This window comes from Schistocerca gregaria, chromosome 1 (assembly GCF_023897955.1).
Source record: "Schistocerca gregaria isolate iqSchGreg1 chromosome 1, iqSchGreg1.2, whole genome shotgun sequence".
Lineage (NCBI taxonomy): Eukaryota > Metazoa > Arthropoda > Insecta > Orthoptera > Acrididae > Schistocerca > Schistocerca gregaria.
Window position 1 is genome coordinate 265938726 of NC_064920.1, and position 6720 is coordinate 265945445.

Sequence of the window (6720 nt, forward strand, 5' to 3'; positions counted from 1 at the left end):
TTCTGTAGCACAGCTTCTCAAATGTTTCGATTCTCTTCTGTACCGATTTACCCACAGTCCATGTTTCACTACCATACAAAGCTGTACTCCAGATGTACGTTCTCCGAAATTTCTTCCTCAAATTAAGGCTGATATTGCCCTTTCTGCCATTGCTAGTCAGCTTTTGATGTCGTCCTTGCTCCGTTCGTCATTGGTTATTTTACTGCCTAGGTAACAGAATCCTTTAACATCATCTACTTCATGACCATCAGTCCTGATGTTAAGGGTCTAGCTGTTCTCATTCCTACTTCTTCTCATTACCTTCGTTTTTCCTCGATTTACTCTCAATCATTACTCTGTACTCATTAGACTGTTCGTTCCGTTCAGCACAATTCTTCTTCACTTGCACTCAGGATAGCAATTTCATCACCAAATCGTATCATTGATATCCTTTCTCCTTGAATTTTAATACCACTCATGACCCTTTCTTTTATTTTCATCATTGCTTCCTCTATGTACAGATTGGACAGTAGGGGCGAAAGGATACATACTTGTCTTACACCCTTCTTAATACGAGCGGTTCGTTCTTCGTCGTCCACTATTGTTATTCCCTCTTGAATGTTGTACATATTGTATCTGACCCGTCTCTCCCTATAGCTTACCCCTACTATTTTCAGAATTTACAACATCCTGCACCCTTTTAATTGTTGAACGCTTTTTCCACGTCGACAAATCCTATGAACGTGTCTTAACTTTTTTTAGTCTTGCTTCCATTATTAACTGCAACCTCAGAATTGCCTCTCTCGCGCCTTTGCCTTTCCTAAAGCCAAACTGATCATCCTCAGTTTCCTGTATATCATTCTTACGCAACTTGGATGCCTGAGCTGATTGTGCAATAATTCTCGCACTTGTCAGCTAGTCGTTTTGTTGCCACTTCCCCCAATGATCTGAGAAATTCTGATGGGATGTTATCTATCCCTTCTTCCTTAGTTGATCATAAGTCCTCCAAAGCTTTTTTAAAATTATGATTCTAATTCTGGGTCCAATATCTCTTCTAAATCGACTCCTTTTTCTTCTATCAGACAAATCTTCCCCATCATAGAGGCTTCAGTTATTCTTTCCACCTATACGCTCTCTCCTCTGAATTTAACAGTGGAATTCCCGTTACACTCTTAGTGTTATGGCCCTTGCTTTTGATGTCATTGAAGATAGTTTTAACTTTCCTATATGTTGAGTCTGTTCGTCCAACACTCTTTTTTTTCCGATGTCTTCACATTTTTCCTGCAGCCACTTCGTCTTAGCTTCCATGCACTTCATATATATTTCATTCCTCAGCGACTTGTATTTCTTCTGTAGTCCTGAGTTTTCCGGAACATTTTTGTACTCCCTCCTTTCACCGATCAATTGAAGTATTTCTTCTGTTACCCATGGCTTCTTCCCAGCTACCTTCTTTGTACCTCTATTTTCCTTCCCAACTACTCTGATGTCCGTTCTTCTTCAATTGTACTGCCTACTGAGCTATTGCTTATTTCTGTATTTATACCCTTAGAGAACTTCAACTGTTGATTTCCGTAAATCGCTTCAGGCAAATTCCGGGATGGTGCCTTTGAAAGGGCACGGCCGACATCCTTCCCTAATCCAATGAGACAGATGACCTCGCTGTTTGGTCTCTTCCCAAACAACCCAACCCAACAACTTCATCTCGTCATTCCTTGGTACTTCGGTATCCCACGTCTCTGCGTACTGATTCTTCCCGACTAATGTCTTAAACTAAACTTCAGCATGCTCCTCATACTACTCCATTGTGATCTGAATCTATATCTGATCCTGGGTATCCCTTACAATCTAGTATCAGATTTCGGAATCTCTGTCTGACCATGATGTAATCTAACTAAAATCTTCCCGTATCACCCGGACTTTTCCAAGTATACCTTCTCCTGTTGTGATTCTCGAACAGAGTGTTCGCTATTTAAACCGAAAGTTGTTACAGAATTCAATTAGTCTTTCTCCTCTCTCGTACTTGTCCTAACCGCACATTCTCCTGTAACCTTTTCTTCTACTCCTTCCCCTACAACTGCATTCCAGTCCCCCATGACCATTAGATTTTCATCTCTCTTTACATACTGTACTGGCCTTTCAGTATCCTCATACACTTTCTCTATACCTTCAGCTTGCGCCGTCGGCATGTGTACCTGAACTATCATTGTAGGTGTTGTTTTGCTGTCGATTCTGGTAAGGACAACCCTGTCATAGAACTGTTCACAGTAACACACTCTCTGCCCTACCATCATATTCAAGACGAGCTCTACTCCCGTTATACTGTTGATATTACCCTATACCCATCTCGTTGTCTTCTTTCCATTTCACTTCACTGACCCTTTCAATATCTGGACTGAGCATTTGCATTTACCGTTTCATATTTTCTAGTTACCCCACCACGTTCAAGCTTCTTACATTCCACGTCCCGACTCGTAGAACGTTATCCTTTCGCTGATTATTCAACCTCCACATTGGCAGTCCCCTCCTGGAGATTTGAATGGGGGACTATTCCGGAATCTTTTGCCAATGGGGAGATCATCATGACACTTCTTCAATTACAGGCCACTTATCCTGTGGGTATACGTTACATGTACTTAATGCAGTGGTTTCCATTGCCTTCTGCATCCTCATGCCGTTGGTCATAGCTGATTCTTCCGCCATTAGGGGAACCTTTGTCCGTTCCTCTGCCCTCTTTGATGAGGCCGTTAGCAGAATGAGGGTGACTTCTTATGCCGGAAGTCTTCGGTCCCCAATGCTGATAATTAATCAAAATTCACACACTGGCGGAATTCGAACCCGGAACCGAAGAGTTTCTTATTATGAATCAGAAACGCTACCCCTAGACGACGGGTGTATTTCCGATTTAGTTTGATGTATATTGTATGTCTACATCTATTCTTTGTACCTGCTTGTTGCGTATGATCAATACTAGTCATCAGCAACCCCCCTTGTTCCTAATCTTGTAGCTTATTTAGTAGACTCTCAAGGTCAAACGTATCAAAAGCCTTAGAATGATTTAAAATATGCCTGGGACATTCTCATCTTTGTCAAGAACATCAAGGACCACTTCTGTTAATTCTGCTGTGGCTGATTCAGTACTTCTACACTTCAGAAACCAAATTGTGAGTCACATAGAAAGTTGTATTTATTCAAGTAACTCACTAATGTTCGAGAATGATGACTGCTGGGAAATGGGTCGGCAATTTTCTATATCATCTTCATTACCTATCCTTAGCAGAGATACAACTCTTCCTGTCTTAAATACTATGGAAATTTCCCTGATGTGAATCATTCGCTTACAATGATTATAATGGAGCTTGTATAGTCTCTATGTATTGCTTCAAGCACACATATTGGACCTTACTTTAAGACTAATAACTTTTACCGTTTCCGTTTTTCTACAATTTTACTGACTTCACACTGTGTGGTTGGTAGCGACATAATTGTACGTAGACCATAATTATTTACAGGTTTATATTTGTTTTTGTGAATTTTTGCTGTTACTCCTCTGCAATACTTGAGAAATGCTCATTCATGTTGTTTGCTAGATGGTGTGGATAATTTTTATTGTATCGCCCTCCCTTGTGTGTATGTTGTTATGTCTATGTTTGTCTCTTTCTGTTACCTTTTTTATGACATCCAAGAACGATTTTCTTTTATTCCCTGCTTTGTGCATTACTTTTTTATTAAATGACTTTTTCGCATCAATCATAATCCTCCTATAAACCTTTGTGTACCAATGACATAAATTCAAGGACTCTGGGTGATTAGCACTCCTTTCCATGGAACCCCTGTAATCCATTTGTCTTTATGAGACATTCATAGTGACATGGATACTTTTGTAAATGACTTTCCAAAGTTCAATTTAAGTAATACTGAGAATTTTGCGCCTCTCACGTTTACATTGGTTTCTCTAAACACTTCATCCCAGCTTTACTTTGCTAGGTCTTTTGAAAAATTTTATATTTCTATTAAATATCTTGTCACCTTGCAGGTTAGGGAATTTTCCCATACCTGATTTTAGTGTTACTATCTGGGGTAAAATGATTGTTATTCCAAGATCTTTTACAGCTATAACTCGCTTTTCCCTGCTTTCCCTACTTTGTACTGTCAGTACTTAGTCATTTGCAAGTAATAATGAATAGATATCAACATGCTGTAAAGGAAAACCTATACCTTTACTGTATATATATATTAAAAATCGATATATTAATCAGGTCCTTTGGATGTTTGTAATGACTCAACATCCACTTTATTTTAATTAGCACGTGTGATTCATGGCATATTCTACAAATTAGAGACATTTTCTGTGTTCATATACCTATAGTGTGTTGACTGGTATAAATCATACGCTTTTTCCAAATATTAGGTATACTTCCTCAGCTCTAGAAAACACCTTCTCACTTATTTGTCTAAGATTAATAATACGATCCATATAGGACAGTCAACCGTAACTAATCCACTGCAGTCCAAGAAGAATAAAGACGTACGTAGTGATAATGCCAAAAGGAAAAATGACTTTCATTACTCCACGTTATGATTATCTTTAGCACGAACAGAGTAGCATAATGCTGCAACAAACATTTTTGATTGCTCATCCAGTGTTATAAAAAATCTGACAGACAACAAATAATTTCTATTATTGTTATTTGTAAGAGGTGGTGGATAGGAATGCTAACACACAAATGTGTGATTAAAAACAACCTTATAAATATTCAGCATGTAACATTGTTTACAAATTAGTTCACAGTGTGGTTGTAAAATGACTCGTTCCATGTCAGTACGATTTATTGTGCAAATTATCCATCGAACATGAAACTAACAAGTAACTAACTAAAACATGTATTGTCCCTCGCATCTTTCCCTCAAACTCAATTACCAATCTGTTTTTCAGGTCTGCTGTTACATGCCACAACACAAATTGCACCATAACTACTTGGATTTTTCTTGTTCCGATTTTTATAGATAGCAGATATGTGTGGTACACACAACTTTCTTGGTATTTCCTCTCTTTCCACAATCTGAATGAACAACTTACATAGAGGTCTCACCATTTGAGGGGAGCCCAGGGCCAATATTTTCACAATTCCATCCCATTTCTTCAAGGTCTGCTCCCCTTATCATTTCTTGCATTTTTCAGTGTCCCTTTTACTACCAGCTGTAGTGCATGTTTTATTTTAGCTAATGAACTGCTTTTGATTTAAATTTCAAATACGTGGTCTCTTCTCCTTTCTGCCAGAAGTTGTTCAAAGAGCTGTCTCCACTGTCCAGTAGATATAGTTTGTATTGTGGGTGAGGAATTGCTAGCCATTTTCATCTTCCTTATCATCCTCCACACCTCTTCCAGTCTCCTATATCCTACACATGCTCTGTTTCCCACATACTCTTTCCCATACCTTTCTCTTAAAATTTCTTATTAATTCATGAGCCCTCTTTTATGTACCTTGTATCCATTCCAAACCTTTTCGCTCCCAGAGCATAACGATGTGTGATATCGTTCATTCTTTTCGTCAACCATTTCCAACAACTCTGTGATTTCCAATAAGTTCTTGCTGTTCTCTCCTTTTCCCTTCTTAAGCCTCCGCCTCTGCTTTTGTAATCGATTGTTTCAGTAAACCGTATAGTTCAGTGGCACTAAAGTCCTTCTACATTGCATTCAATTTTAGATTTAACCTCTGCTGATAAAAACTTTTCACGCTGTCTTCTTGTGGAAGACGCTTTCTAAATTTTGCGTCCTCTACTTCTATAATTCCAGTCTCTTCCTCTTTCTCCTCCTGTTTTCTCTTCGTCTTAATCGGCAAAGCAACTTTGGAAGTAACTATCAAATTATTGGAGCCACACTCTATCCCTCTCTTTATCCTTACATCTTGTACGTTAATCACCCGCTATTTTCACACTACTACATAGTCCATTATTGATTTTAGGTTACTTGAAGAATTGACGTACATGTATTTATGCGTTTCTTTGCGCTGTGATTAGCTGCTCATAGCAGTACACTTCTGAATCTTACAGAAATTAATCAACCTCCTCCCATTATCGTTTTCTACATCCTCTCCCCGTACTCCTACAACGTCATTTTAGTCTACTCTCCATGGTCCTACAATGTTATCATTTAATGTTCTTACAATTCGTCCATTTAAATCCCTCATTATTAACAATTCACGTCTATCTCAAAATTCGTCAACCACTTGATGTAGGTCATCGAAGAAGTCCCAAGAGGGTCTTCTAAGTTAGGACTATACTTTCCAGTTTTATTCCATAAATTTTTATCGTTACGCTCGTTAGTCTTTCATTTACTTCCTTTCAGTTAATTATTCCTTGTTCCTATTTCTTTGTTATAACATCACCTATCTCTTATTTTGCTCTTTTAGGTTTTTCCACTCCACTAAAAACCAGAATATAGTCTCCAGTTATTTATTGTCCACATCCTTTCTTTTTCGATCCTCTTATTACCATGATATCCACTTTCGTTTCCTAATTTGTATTCTCAATTGTTCCCGCTAACCTCTGTACATTCCATCTGGCTTTCTTGTTTTGTAACAAAAGTTGTCTTTGCCGGGCTGGGATGCAACACTACCCTCTCTCTAACCCTCTCCGCCCTCCTGCTGAACCGCCAAAGTGGAGGACGAGGATTTTTACTGGGGGTTCACTCCCCTAGGGAAGCTGCCTGCACAATGGTATAGCACTTAGCATCCCAATCAG